Consider the following 14,660-nt stretch of genomic DNA (forward strand, 5'->3'; position numbering starts at 1 on the left):
CGTTGATTGGTGCCCACAGCCCTAAAGACCCAGCGCAACCGCCGCTCCCTAGCGCGCGCGCCCTCCCTGCCCGCGCTAAAGGGCGAGTGCAGATGAGAGCGTGTCCTCTCCCACTACCTACACTTCTTCCCCTTGCGTTCAGCTCCCAACTTCTCAACTTTTGTCCCAAGTGCACCTGGACTGGAGGCTTCTTTTCTTTCCTGCCCACCACCACCCACTACCTCCCCTTCGCCTTGGGTCTCACTCTCTTTCTCTGTACCCCCGTAGCCTCCTACGGCTCACTCTTCCAGCGAGAGGGAAATTCCTCCCCACCCCCACCCTAGTTTTTCTTTCTGTCCCTTTGCGCCTGCGCCAGTTCCTCCCTCTAGCTAGAGCCCGGGTTCAGCAACATCCGGGACCTTTCACATTCCCCACCATCCCCTCCCCGCAGCCTTAGCCCGCCCCGCCCTCCGCGCTGCGCGGCGGAAACTGCCCCTTGGGCTGTCCGGGAGCGGCGTTACCAGAGTGGCTTCGCGGCTCTGGCATTATGATCGGGATGGGTCTGGGGTGCAGGGTGCGGTCAGACGGTAAGGGAGGGGTGGTGATGTGTGCTACATCCCCGCTGCTCCTGTCGCCAGGCGGGGCCGACCTGAGCGCCAGCCCCTCCCTTCTGCCGCCGCGCGTTTACCTGGTGGCTGGGGGGAAGCGGCCATAAACCTTTTAAGGCTCGGAAGAGAGAGTGTCCGGCCTTTGAGTGTGGGCTGAGTGGCGGGGAACTTTTCCAATCGGGAGCTTGGGATCTGCGTGCAGTGATAACCCCAGGGGACAATGGGTGGGCGCGCTGGTGGGGGTGAGGTGGGCCGGGCGGATCTGGCGGGAGGTGAGGCCTGGAAAGAGACTTCCAGTTTCAGAAAGCTAACAGTTTTCGCGGGGGAAAGACATTTACTATATGGGGGGCTTGAGGCAATCAAGGAAGCTTTAAAATGAAGAGAGGAAAGGAAACAGGTTTACACATACTGATTCATCTGTCATCGACTGGAAATAAAGCTTTCACTTGAAGACCTCATGCTGCAGTGATTTAAAACAAAGATCATTATTATTATTTTTTTTTCTTCTGGAAACACGCTTTGAGGGCTGTGGTAGTTCCCAGGCCTCTGGTTGACACAGTGGGCAGTGGAAGTGGGTTGTAGTCAGAGTTAAGAGCAGGAACTAGGAGCCAAGGAAGAGGGGGAGGGAGAAGGGCAGAGGAAATTGCAGGTACCTCACAACATGTCAACCTGAAAAGGTAGTGCCTCCATGTACTTAACTTAAGGAAGTTCCAAGATATACTTTCATAGTATAAAACGTCTCTGCTATTTCCCCCTTTGTTTGTTCGGCCTAAGAAAAGACCAGTCCTTTGGATGACCTGCAAAACCACTTGTAAAAGTCATGCAGAGTTTATAGTTAGAAGTGAGAGAACGCGGAACTCTTCCTACTACCTTTGTGTAAACTTCATCTTGGCCTCATTGATATTTTTCAATGAATAGTGCATCTTTATTGAAGACCTACTAGGAACCTGTTCTAGGCACAGCAGACAAAAGAGCCTCATGAGCCAGTCCAGCCTCAAGTTCTGTAGAGGATTGAATTTCTTAGTAGCAGACATAAAATGTTTCCTTTCCCTTTCAACACCATGTTTTTTCTGTATATAATGGATACAAATGTCTGAACCACAAGACTGTTCTGCAGATTACTTTTGGCCTGGAGTTATAGCTGACATTTTGATGATGAAGTAGAACACCGGGAGGAGAGTTCCAGTGACCAGTTCAATTTCAGTGTTTTTATTTTTCCCCAAGTTTCCACATCAGCGCAGATTCATGGTAGGCTGAATGGATGAACAAATGGATCAGGGTTTCATTTCTTAGATATTAAATTCACCTTTCCTTGGCTTCCAAGTAATATTTTCAAGGAATGACTCACTTAAAATGACTAATAATTCATAAGTTTTTTTTTTTTTTAAGTTGCTCCAGTTTTTTGCAAGGCATCAGAAATTTGACAGAGGATGTTAATAAAAGAAATCTTTTTAAAAATAGAAATTAAAGTTTCTTTCATACCTCAAATATATGCCTAAATCGAATATATGCCTTTTTAAAGAGGAAGTTAAGAGATTTCTCCACATAAGTGAATTATGGATTTACTTTAGGCAGCAGCTAAGTTAGATTTTTGCCTCATGCTTTAAGTAGCAAGGCATTTTTTTAGAGAAACAATAGGAGCTGTTAGGTGTTACATTCTCAAATCAACATGTGCATAGAATAAAGGTGAAAGGAAGCTGCAGAGAAGCAATTGTAGAGAATGTCATGAAAGCCCCAAGTGAAAAGTATTTTGAGGAATAGAAATAATCTGTGGCAATGATAATGGCAAGACAGAGCAGAATAAGTAGAATTTATGAACTTGAACTCAGAAAATTACTGAAGACTTTCACCAGCAGCCTGACCTGTTTTACTTTCTTCACTGCTCAACTCTGTTACTTCAGTCAAGTTGCTTAACCTCTCTATGCCTTGATTTCCACATCGATAAAATACTGGCAATAAAATCGCTTACCTCATTAGGTGATGCTGAAGATTAAATGAAATACATATATATACACATACATATATATAAACATATATGTATATACATATACCATTCCTGGCACAAAGTAAACATTTGATAACTTAGCTGTTATTTATTCGTAAATGAGACTACTGTTCAAAGGATTGTGAAGATCAGATGAAACTGTATATTTAAAATTATTTTAAAAGTGTGAGATATACAGATGTTTACTCTAGGAATCCAAGTTTTTGTTAGCCTGTTAGTGCTAATGAGACATAGGTAATGAGATTGAGGATAGTGCCCCATTTCTGTACAGGGGACTACAATGACTTCGTCAGCTCTGTGCTATGCATTTAAATAGGAAAGAGTTTAAGTGAATTAGTATAAGTCCATCACTCCAGTTGATCTGCCCGTTGAATAGAGGGTATTCCAAGGCCTTTGAGGAGGATGGGGCCCTAAAATGAAAAAAGCCTGGGTCCCTAAAGGTCTATGAAGCTCAGTGACAGCATGCCCTGACAGTTTTGTACTATATTGAGGGATAACTTTGTTTTTTTTCTAAGCTAATGAGAGTAAGGGTTTATCTTATTACAGCTAGTGTTGTAATACCTGTGTATGTCACTGGCAAGTCCAAAGCCTAGTAAAACTTTAAAAATAAAAATGAAATGGGAAAGAAAAAAAGAGAAGGAAAAAGAAAGAAAGTGAGAGACTAAGAAACAAAAGGGAATCTGATTTCATGATAAAAGGCAGTTAAAGTATTCTCAACTATTCTGTTGACTTCTGGAATGGCCTTAGAAAATTAACATTTTCTTCACTAATTCTAAATAGATCTAATAGTCTCACCACAGCTTACCTTGTTTTTAAAGTTTACTTGATACCATCCTCATTCCTTTGTTTACTGTCAGCCTTGTTTTTCTAAAAAAAAATTATTTTTCAAGCCATACCTTTTAACTCCCAATTTTCTAGACTCTATTCTGTGTTCTATGATATTTTCGTCACAGACCAGATTTTTTGCATGCTGTGTTAAAAAAAAAAGCAAAAGACAAGAAAGCCAAGCTGACTGTGAGCTCTCATTTCGTACATTCATCAAACACTTAACGAGAGTCTGCTGGTCAGAGATTAGCTAGTTGGGGATAAAGATGAGTTAGTCATAGTCCCTCCCTGGAGGAGCTCACAGGCTAGAGACACACTGCCTGCAATTACAGTGCAGCGCAGTGAAATAAAAGCTGTTAATGGTGAGCAAGTTGGGTTTGAGAACTCTGAATGTGAGCACTAACTGTCCATGGCGAAGTGAGGAAGGCTACCTGAAGAAGGCTAAACTCATATTTATCCTGTAAATTACTGATTTGAGTATCAGCAGAGTCGATTTTGCTTTCCTGCCTCCAGTGAGGTTTTTAATTCTATTAAATTTGTAGTTTTCTTACATTCTTACCTTATGGATCACTGTTTGATGGACACTATATCTCCTTGCATCCTATTAGGGACACAAAACAGATGTTTTCTAAAACTTTCTTTTCCTATAGTAACTTCTTTTCAGATATATGCTCTTCCTTGGAGTCTTCAGATAGAGTTCTGTTTCTTTGTGCTACAGAATTTTGTTAGATCTTATGTTGTGGTGATTGCTTTCCTTTCATATTTCAATGAGGGAACTTCTTTCCAATCTCAGTGCTCACTAGCTGGCAGATGAAATTTCCTCTCCCTCTCTTTACCATCCTCTTGAAAGCTGATAAAATCTCCTGCTCAGATCTAAAGTTGTTGGTGGGTGCAAGTACACAGTCCCTTACCAAATTTCAGAATCCAGCAGACTTAACATTTATCACCTGCTGGGTGGCAGCCATGACAAAATCTTCCCCTGTCCCGATTGTCCAGTTGTCTTCAATGAGGAGAATTTGTGTTGTCAAGAGTCAGAGGCTATCAGTGTTTCTTCAATTAGCTGTGATAAATGGGAAAACTACAAACTTGAACACTGCTGTTGGAGTGCCTTGTCTGCAGCTTTTTATTCCAGGGGTTTATACATCGCATTTTGTAACCAGTCACCGCCCCCCCACCCCCACCCCCGGCCAGCCATCTACTTCCTGCCTTGCCTTCTCCTGGGATTTATAAATTCTGATTGAATAGAAGTTTGAAGGCTTAAACTTCCTACCAATTTTTCTCTTCTATTTCAGTGTATTAAGTATACATGATAAAGTTAATTGGTTTACCTTCTTCTTCACTGTAGTCAGTGGAAATTCCTCCCAGACTCTTGCAAGTGGTTGACTTATTTTTCAAAACTTTTTCGTGATATTTTAATAGGAAAATGAAAAGGTATTTTTTATTGCAAGAATCTTAGCATCTTAACCCTTAAGTCTTCAGTTATATCTCTATTTTTTTTTTTACATTTTGTAAGCAAATGTGAAGACTTACGTGATGTTCAGCCTTAGGAATACCTTTTGCAAGCTAACGACTGATGGTGGCAGAAATGAAGGTGATGATTTATAAAATTACCAGAAATTTTGTCTGAATCAGGAATAGTTTCTATGGAGAGGGACTCCAATGTACGAAGCAAAATGAGAAAGAATGGAGGTACAACTATGTCTGCTCAACCAGAGCAATGCCTTAAGGCAGGTGATTGCACCTGGTTTCACAAGTGCACTCATTTACATTTCAAAAGTGATCGGTAGCAACCATGCAGTGGAAAAGTCAGACAAAGAATTTGTCCCTTTCTGGCCTGTATTTCTGTCCTGAGCACCCAAGAAGAAGCAAAGTGAACATTTGGAATTCATTAAGAGTTTGAAATACAATAAGAATGCATATACATATATCAGAGGAAAATTTTTTATCCCCCCCCCCCCCAGCAAAACAGGCATCTGGAAATGGAATCATGCACAATGTGAATTTCTGGCAGTTTTCCTGGGACCTGATATAAAATTTTTCCTGGACCTAAGAGCAAAATTTCTGTATTTTAGCTTCACTGGTCCTTCCTCTGGGACAATTGCTCTCAACTTGAAACTATTTTTAGGAGGTGTTTCCACACTTTCTTAGCCATGAAATCTTCAGAAATCCCTGAAATATTTCAATACTTCAGTGACTTGAGAGGAAATGTAATCCAAACTGAACCTATAGGACATGAGCTGGTCATTCTGGTTAAGTCAGATGTATGTTGTTGACATAATTCACTTTCACATAGTTAATGGCTCACTTATTTGTTAAACATTGATTTCTCAGGCTAATACCATCAGTAGGCTTCAGGCCTGAACAATTAAAAAATGAATAAGTAGGTGCATTTTAATTGATAAGTGACCAGTGGAAGAAAACGACACATTTGTTGACCTGTTTCTCTAAACTACCATTTGTCAAAAGATCTATCTAAGCAATTGATAAGATGAAGTCACCTTTTGTGACTTTCCTAGCACAGCAATCACAGTTGACAACAGCTTCTGTATGTAAGTGGCATAAATAAGTTAAAATGTATCAGCTAGATGGGATTTGTAGACATGAGAGGGTAAGGTACAAAGGTCAAACTCTGAAAGAACAATTACTCCTAAATTGCTGACCAAGAAGTCTTGATTGTTTTATTAGAGTGAGTTGAGAGTCATGGGTCAGGGAGAAGTGGGTGTTGTACTTGATGTGAGTATAAAGGGAGTACTAAACCCAGGGAAAGCACCTAAAGCTGCCTGCACTGAGGCAGGGAATGGAGAGAGCATTTCATGATGAGGCCTTGCTTGTGACATCGTAATGTTCTCCTTTGCTGAAACATCTCATGGACCGTCCTAGAAGAGCAGGTAAATAATCTCAGGACCAGGGGATTCTGGAATGCCAGTAAAACATATGATGCCACTATGGGCTGTTGTCATTATCTTTAGGAAAACTGAATACCAGCAATGGATCTGGGTTCTGGGAAAGACCTCATTCATTCTTCCATTCATTCTTTCAACAGAGATTTATTGGATACTTATTTAAATGCCAGATGTATACATCTTATACATCTTTGATGTATAAGATGCATTTAAAAAAATTTTTCTAATCAGATTGTCAGGGTATAATTTACATACAGTAAAATTTTCCAATTTTAAGTGCACAGATTTGTGAGTTTCTATAAAACTCACTTAAGTTACACAGTCAAGTAACCATCACCAGAGTCAAGATGTAAAATGTTACCATCATTCCCAAATTTCCATTCTACCTCTTTGAGTTCAACTGCCTCTCCCTACCTCCAGGCCCTGGTAAACACTGATCTTCTTTCTGTCACTACAGTTTTGCTTTCTTATATTGTGTGGCTTTTTTCACTTAGCTTCCTAATACGAGAGATCTCATGTACCCTTTACCCAGTTTTCCCCAATAGTAATATCTTAAAAACTGTGGTGCAATATCACAACCAGGATATTGACATTGAAATAGTCAAGATACGAACAAGGATCCCTTATGTTGTCCTTTGATAGCCACTCCTCTGCCCTCCTACCCCCATCCTCTCCATAATCCCTGGCAACCACTAATTTGTTCTCCATTTCTATGATTTTGTTGTTTCAAGAATGTTACATAAACGGACTCATACAGGTTGACTAATATGGATCGACTTTCTTCACTCAGCATAATTCTCTGGAGATTCACTCATGTACCTGTGCCATATCAATGGTTCTTTCTTTTTTGTTGCTGCATAGAATTTCATGTTATGGAGGTATCTCAGTTTATTTAACCCATGCATTCATTGAAGGACACCTGGCTTGTTTCCAGTTTGGGGCTATTACAAATAAAGCTGGTATGAACATTTCTGTATGGGTCTTTATGCGAACACAATTTTCATTTTCTGGGCTAACAGCTGGGTGGTATGGCAATTGTATGTTTAGTTTTATAAGAAACTTTCAACCTGTTTCCCAGAGTAGTTCTACCGTTTTACATTCCCACCAGCAATATATGACTGATCTAGTTTCTCTGCATCCTCACCAGTATTTGGTGTTGTCGTTATTTTTTATTTTAGCCACTTTGATAGTTGTATGGTGAGATCTCAATGTGGTTTTAATTTGCATTGTCCGATGGTTAATAATGTTAAGTATCTTTTCATGTGCTTATTTACCATTTGTCTATCCTTTTTAGTGAAATAGTTGTTCATGTCTCCTGCCCATTTTCTAATGGGATTATTTGTGTTTTTTACTCTTGAGTTCTGAGAATTCTTTACATATTCCAGATATTAGTTCTTTGTTGGATATGTGGTTTGCACATATTTTTTCCCAGTCTACAGCTTGTCTTTTCATCCTCTTAACAAGACATTTTGCAGAGTAAAAGTTTTTAATTTTCATAAAGTCCAATTTTTCCTTTTATGGATCATGCTTTTGGTAACAAGTCTAAGAATTCTTTGCCTAGCCCTAAATCCCAACATTTTTTGCTATTTTTTTTAAAGTTTTGTAATTTTCCATTTTATGTTTAGACCCATGATCTGCTTTGAGTAATCTTTTATATAAGGTGTGAGGTTTAAAGACAAGGTTCATTTTTTTTTGGCTATGGATGTCCAATTGTCCAAGCACATTTGCTGAAAAACCTGTCCTTCCTCCATTGAATTCCTTTTGCACCTTTGCCAAAAATCACTTGGTCATATTTGTTTGGATCAATTTAATTCATTCCTTTTTATTGCTGAGTAGTAATCCATTTTATGGATATACCAGAATGTTTTTATCTATTCACAAGTTGTTGACATTTGATTTTTCTAACTTTTGGCTATTACGAATAAAGCTGCTATGAACATTTACATAACAGTTTTGTAAGACATATGCTTTCATTTCTCTTAGATAAATCCCTAGGAGTGGGATTGCTTGATCATACGGTAAGTGTATGTTTACTTTGTAAGAAAGTGCCAAATTTTTTTCCAGTGATAACACATTTGCATTCCCACCAGCAGTTTATGAGTTCCAGGTACTCTACCTCCTCAGAAATACTTGGTGTTGTCAGTCTCTTTGATTATAATCATTCTGGTGGGATTGTAGTGACATTACAATGTGGTTTTAAAAATGCATTTCTGTAATGATTGATGATGTTGAGCATTTTTTTTGTATGCTCATTTGCCATTTATATGTCTTTTTCCCGTTTTCAATTGCGTTGTCTTCTTATTAGTTGTGTGCTTTAAAACATCAGTTGAGTATTTTAAGGGAGCCTACCTTCAAAGGAACCCTGAAATGGTTCTTCCTAGCCTCAAAGGAGCTTAAGTTTCTAAGAAAATAAAAGTAGCTCCTCATTTTAAAAAAATGAGAATAACTCTCCTAAATTAATTGGTGTATGCATTTGAATTTCTCTATATAGCATTAAGTTTTTTAAAGAAGGATATGCAACAGAATAAAAAAAATTGTCGTTACAATTCATTCTTTTGTAAATTAAAGTGAACATGGTATTTTGGTGGTTCATATGCTGACTCAATGTGAGTGACTTAACTTCCTCAAGCCAGCATGTTATCATTTTAGTGAATAAGTCTTCCTAACAATTTTTTCTGACATCTCCAGAAGGTAACCACTCCTTTCTCTAACTTTGAAAAGCCTGTCTGTGTTATAAAGAATGTGGCAATACCTCTTCTAGGAATTGCAGTAAGTTCCACAAATCCAAAAGGCTACTGGCACAAGAAAGGGATGGTGGGCACTGGAATCCTCCACCTCGCTTTCCGTTCAATACAGTAGAAGCTTCAACACGAGGGTCTCTAAGACATCCATTATGCCAACCCAGGAATACAAGTTAATCACATTGTGAAAGGTGTTAAGACACCTACTGAAACAGAGGGCAATTCCTCTTTATTCATTGCTATAAATCAACCATTAAAGCACATTTCATTAAAATAAAGGATAATTCTGTAGGCCTCATGCTGTTCAGCAGTGAAATGTGCTGCCTTAAAGAGAATAAGCTCCCCATCATTGGAAGTATTCAAACAAAAGTTGCTTGACCTCTCCATCAGGAAAAATAAGGCAATCAACAAAAAGGCACATTGTTTAAAATATCATGTTAACCTTGTTTACAGTTTAATTTGATGGCATAGCAACTGTGAGAGGCATTATGGCATATTGAATAGAGATTGAGTTATGGAGTCCTTTGCTACCTCTCTGACATTCTGACCGCCAATTTCTTCATCTGTAAAATAGAGATAATAATATCAGATAAAATGTGAAAATTAGGGATATGTAAATAAAGCATCTGGTACTGTGTTTGACTCATAAAAATAAAGTAAATAATAACTATTATTCTTATATTTCAGTCTTCCTAGTCTACAAGTTAAGCACTTAAAAATTAGAAGTCAAACTGTAATAAGACTTTTATTTTACAGTTTTATTTTATCATACATTGTTTGCATTTACTGGACACTTACTACGTGCCAAGTGCTTTATGTATGAATTCTTACAAAACCAACATGGGATAGGTTTCCTTATCCTCATTTTATAGGAAACAGAGATACAGAAAGGTGAAGTAACCTCCTCAAGATTCTTCTGTTATTTGAGGCAGAGCTTGAATTCAAACCTAAGCCAGACTCTGACACTATATTTCAACCACTATGGTCTCCTGCCTCACATTTTTATTTTTATTTTCATTTTCATTCTAAGCTTTACCTAATCTAAAACTCACCTTGCTGTTGAACAACCCTCAGCTATCTTTGCAGGTGTTATTGCAGGTACTGTTGATCTAAATTATTGAAATTGTAATATGTATAAATTTGAACATCTAGTTTTCTCCCCTAGATCTTAGAGTCTAAGATCTAGAAGCTGACTTCTTCCTACTGATTATTCCATTCAATTAAAAATATTTTAAAAATTCCCAAGGATGACCTGTGCGTTAGTGTAGAGAACGAGTTTTGGTATTTGTTAAGGTAACTCTGATTTTAATTAACATATTGAAAAGAAATGAATAAGTTAGAGTATTATACTTAATTTTCTCTTGTGTCTTCTATTCTTTTTCACCTTTGAGGTCTTTAAAATTTTAATTCCAAACTACAATTTTGATTACTGTTTCAAAAATGAAAATTCCCTGTAACACATTTTCCATTTTAATCTAGCTTCTACCTTGGCAAAGGCTCAAGGGAATAGATGATTCCTTTCCCATGACCTGAAGCTCAAAGAATTCTAATTGTTCCAAACCTATAATAGAGGGAGTGAATTACAGGAACAAGGGTTCTCCCACTTCCTAATTTATGTGTGTGTGTGGGTGTGTTTAACTCCGTTCTAGGTTTTAAATACGCTTTAAAGTCTTCAAATATTGGGAGTGTACTCAGAGATTTGTGTGTTGTTTTCTTTTCTTTTTTTATTAATACAGGAGTTTTAATTTAATTTAATGTTTAATGCAATTTTATATTCACACACCATATAATCATCCAAAGTGTACAATCAGTTGACCACAGCACCATCAAATAATTGTGCATCCACCACCACAATCAGTTTTTGAACATTTTCATTACTTCAAAAAATAAAAATAAGAATAAAAATAAAAGTAAAAAAAACAAAACAAAACACTCATAACATTCCACACCCCTCTCACCCCACACTATTCATCCACTCCCTGTCCCCATTTTCCCACTCATCTGTCCATACACTGGATAAAGGGAGAGTGAGCCACAAGGTCCTCAAAATCACATGGTCACACCATATAAGTTATATATATAGTCATGCAATCATCTTCAAGAATCAAGGATATTGGATTGCAGTTCAACGGTTTCAGATATTTCCTTCTAGCTAGTCCAATAAGCTAAAAACTGAAAAGGACTATCTATATAATGCATAAGAGTTACCTCCAGAATGTCCTCTCAACTCCATTTGAAATCTCTCAGCCACTGAAACTTTATTTTGTTTCATTTCTCTTCTCCCTTTTGGTCCAGACAGCTTTCTCAATCCTATGAAGCTGGGTCCAAGCTCACCAAGAGATTTGGTTTTGAGGGTAGATAGTACTGTACACATTTTTAATTATACAGTATTACCTTTAAAAAGGTCTGCTTGAGACAAGGACTTGCTATATAGGTTGTAAACTACGAGAGTCAAAGGCAGCTTCCTTCTTCATATCAACTGCAGCAAGTAAAGAATGTAAAACTCACAATAGAATCATAGAACCTGAACTTTAGAATTCATAAGGCCAAACAGTTCATTCAATTAATCCAGCTTCTTGAATAGCCCAGTGACAGGAGCTCCCTAACACAGACAGCAGTTAATTTTATTGTTGAATATTTCTAATTAAAAAACAAAAAGGAAAGTAAAAGAAAAATAATTCCCCTGTTGACCCAAAATATGTTTCCTAGTGCTTTACACCCAGTTTTCATTTTTTCACATGAATGTTATTCAAGTTTTGAACACCTCTCAGGACCATGTTCCCATGGGGGATTTCAGAATCACTGGATGGGTGCCAGGCTTGGGAGACTTTTTCAAACACCCTTCACACAGCAGAATTTGACATGCTTTCAGGTTAGGGGAAGGGAGCCAGTTACTAAGGGGAGAGTTATCACTGCCTGGGGAGTATTGGGATAGAGAACAAGTTGAGAACTCCTGAGACAGTGTGTAGGTCCCCAAGTGGAAAAAGTGTGGGGAAATTTAGCTGTGGGAACAGAAGAGTTGTAGGTTGTGTTCTCCAGGAGTCAGATGCTGAGAAGGAGTTAGGAGCACAAAAGGTTTGGGGGGAGTAAAACCTATAAAGGAAAAGAGAAGAAAGCAGAATTGGGTGTGGGGTGCAGTCAGAGGTGATGCACACCTGACAAAGTCTGCTGGCCCCATGAGGAGAGCTGTAGCAAAGATTGCCTATTAGAAGAGTCTTGGTGCTGGGTGGAAATGGCTAGGCCTTTGCATCACTGTCTTCACTGGAGATCTCCCCAAGAAGGGTGTGACCTTGGTTTGAAAGCTGAGATGGATTCTGAAGGATCTGACAGCCGATAGTTGCTAGGCAACCATACTCTCTGCAGGTGGACAGCAAGTCCTTTCTTGAAGAGCAATCTGAGTGACACATGCCTATGTCTGTCCCAAGAGAGGATGAAAGGGGAGCATCTGAAACATATTTTAGAAAAGTCTTGACAAGACTTGGTGACTGATTAACTGTACAGAATGAAAGGTCAAAGATAACCCAGGCCCTGCCCTGTCTCCATCCTGTGGGCCACTCAGGCAAGCTAGAAATATAATGGTGAACAAAACAGTTGGTTCCTGCTCTCACAGAACTTAGAGATAAAATCAAACAATTCAGAAGACCTGTTTGAGCTGTGGTGGTTTCATCAAGGCCTCAGTTTCCTTCCTTCAGCCCTTGTAATTTGGACAGCTGCTGCTTTTATCTTTTCATACATTACTGCAATAAAGTGCCACCATGTTGACCGAGCTTTGCCTTATGTCAGTGACACTGGTATAGTAGCTCCAGAAAAATGCTTGTTTGTGGCAATGTTAAATGTCACCGCAGTTTTATGCCATTTATGTTTGTTATAAGCAAGTTCAAGCTCTGAATCCTGAAGAAAATCATATCATCAAATTAAACAAAGCTGGCCTTGTGCTTGGATTACTGAGTTGCTTAGGACTTTCTACTGTGGCAAACATCCAGAAAACAACTCTTTCTGCTGCACATGTAAATTTTGTTGTACTCACCTTTGGCCTGGGCTCATTATATGTTTGTTCAGACCATCCTTTCCTACCAAGTGCAGCCCAAAATTCATGGCAAACAAGTCTTCTGGATCAGACTACTGAGGGTTATCTGGTGTGGAGTCAGTGCACTCAGCGTGCTGACTTGCTCATCACTTTTGTAAAATGGCAATTTTGGCACTGATATAGTGCAGAAATTCCTTTGGAACCCTGAGGACAAAGGTTATATGCTTCATATGATCACTACTGTAGCAGAATGGTCTATGTCATTTTCCTTCTGTGGTTTTTCCCTAACTTACATCTGTGATTTTCAGAAAATATCTTTATAAGTGGAAGCCAATTTACAAGGATTAACCCTCTATGATGCTGCTCCTTGCCCTATTAGCAATGAATGAACAGGACTACTTTCCAGATATTTATGATGAGGGGATCAAATATTTCTGTGATGATCATGATTCTCAGGGATTGAGGAAACATTCACAAAGCTACTTACTCTGCTCAGAAATTTTCAACCAATTAATCAAGGCTGACATTGACATTGATAAATCTTGATAATCAAGAGATGTGAAATAAGCCATTTGATAAGTCATTTTAAAGGATAGCATCAAGAGAACCATGTAAACATGCCTATACTTTTTTTATCCCAGAAAATAAAACCAAAGGACTAAAAAAAAAAAAAAAAAAAAAAAAAATGACCCAGATAATTAGAGTAGCACTGTTATTGACAGTGATAATTGGTTGGGATATAACCCTTTCCCACCATGCCCCCAGGAGCCTTTTACTGAAAGTAGACTGATTATTTCCTTTAAAAATTGCCCTCTGTGTTCTTTAGCTGCAATTGATGGGGCTGGGCAAAGGTTTGATTTATGGGCAAAGGCAGCTATACATGGGCTGGAAATGGCTTGATGTGAAAAACTCCCACTTTGAATGGAGAAAAATAAACCCAGTGCTCTCATTTTGGGAGACTCAAAAGCTAAGTGAACAAGGAGAGGTATATCCTTAGAGATGTGTATCTGAAGGGTGTATCCTAAGAGACAGAGCTATTGTTCTCATTCTCCCCTGCTGCACTGAGCTGACCAGGGATAGTGGGATCTAGAAGCCCTGCTGTTGCCTGAAGAGGCAACATATCTTTTGCTATCCAATACATGCTTGCAATAAATCCCCATCATCACAGGTGATGTGGGCATTTTGCTTGCTTCAAGAGCATGTCCTTTGCATTTAAAAATTACAATGCTGATGGTTATTTCTTTGTAAAAATGGGTGAAAAGATGAAGTTTGACCCTTAACCTCTAGGAAGTGTCCCTTGGTTCTCGGTTTGGGTAACTTTTGTAAACCTTAGATGTATACAGCTTGCCTCCTCACCTCCCATGGTTATTTTTTTTCACTAAAGGAGCTGTCATCATCTCTAATTTTTAAATGCCAAGCTGATCTGTCTGCTGCAGTTTTATGTCATTCCCAAAACCTGTCAGAGTACTGAAAGTAGCCCGAACAGATTATTTTCTGCATATTATTTGTCTGCATCATTCTGCTCCATTGCAATGAGATCCAGATAGGTGCAGTGGTTTGTGGAGTAAATGT

At 38.8% G+C, this 14,660-nt stretch overlaps 1 long non-coding RNA gene and 1 pseudogene across 2 annotated transcripts in view; one reads left to right on the forward strand and one right to left on the reverse strand.

Moving 5' to 3' along the window:
• Positions 1 to 9,515: 9,515 nt before the first annotated feature.
• LOC119509423 overlaps positions 9,516 to 14,660 on the reverse strand; it is a 53,963-nt gene continuing 48,818 nt past the window's right edge. For both annotated transcript variants that reach the window (XR_005211700.1, XR_005211699.1), the window contains one exon: positions 9,516 to 9,624. This is a non-coding gene — a long non-coding RNA (uncharacterized LOC119509423). The remainder of the gene's footprint in view (positions 9,625 to 14,660) is intronic.
• On the forward strand, positions 12,872 to 13,504 carry LOC119509422 (annotated as a pseudogene).

Source organism: Choloepus didactylus, chromosome 14, assembly GCF_015220235.1.
Source record: "Choloepus didactylus isolate mChoDid1 chromosome 14, mChoDid1.pri, whole genome shotgun sequence".
Taxonomy (NCBI): Eukaryota; Metazoa; Chordata; class Mammalia; order Pilosa; family Megalonychidae; genus Choloepus; species Choloepus didactylus.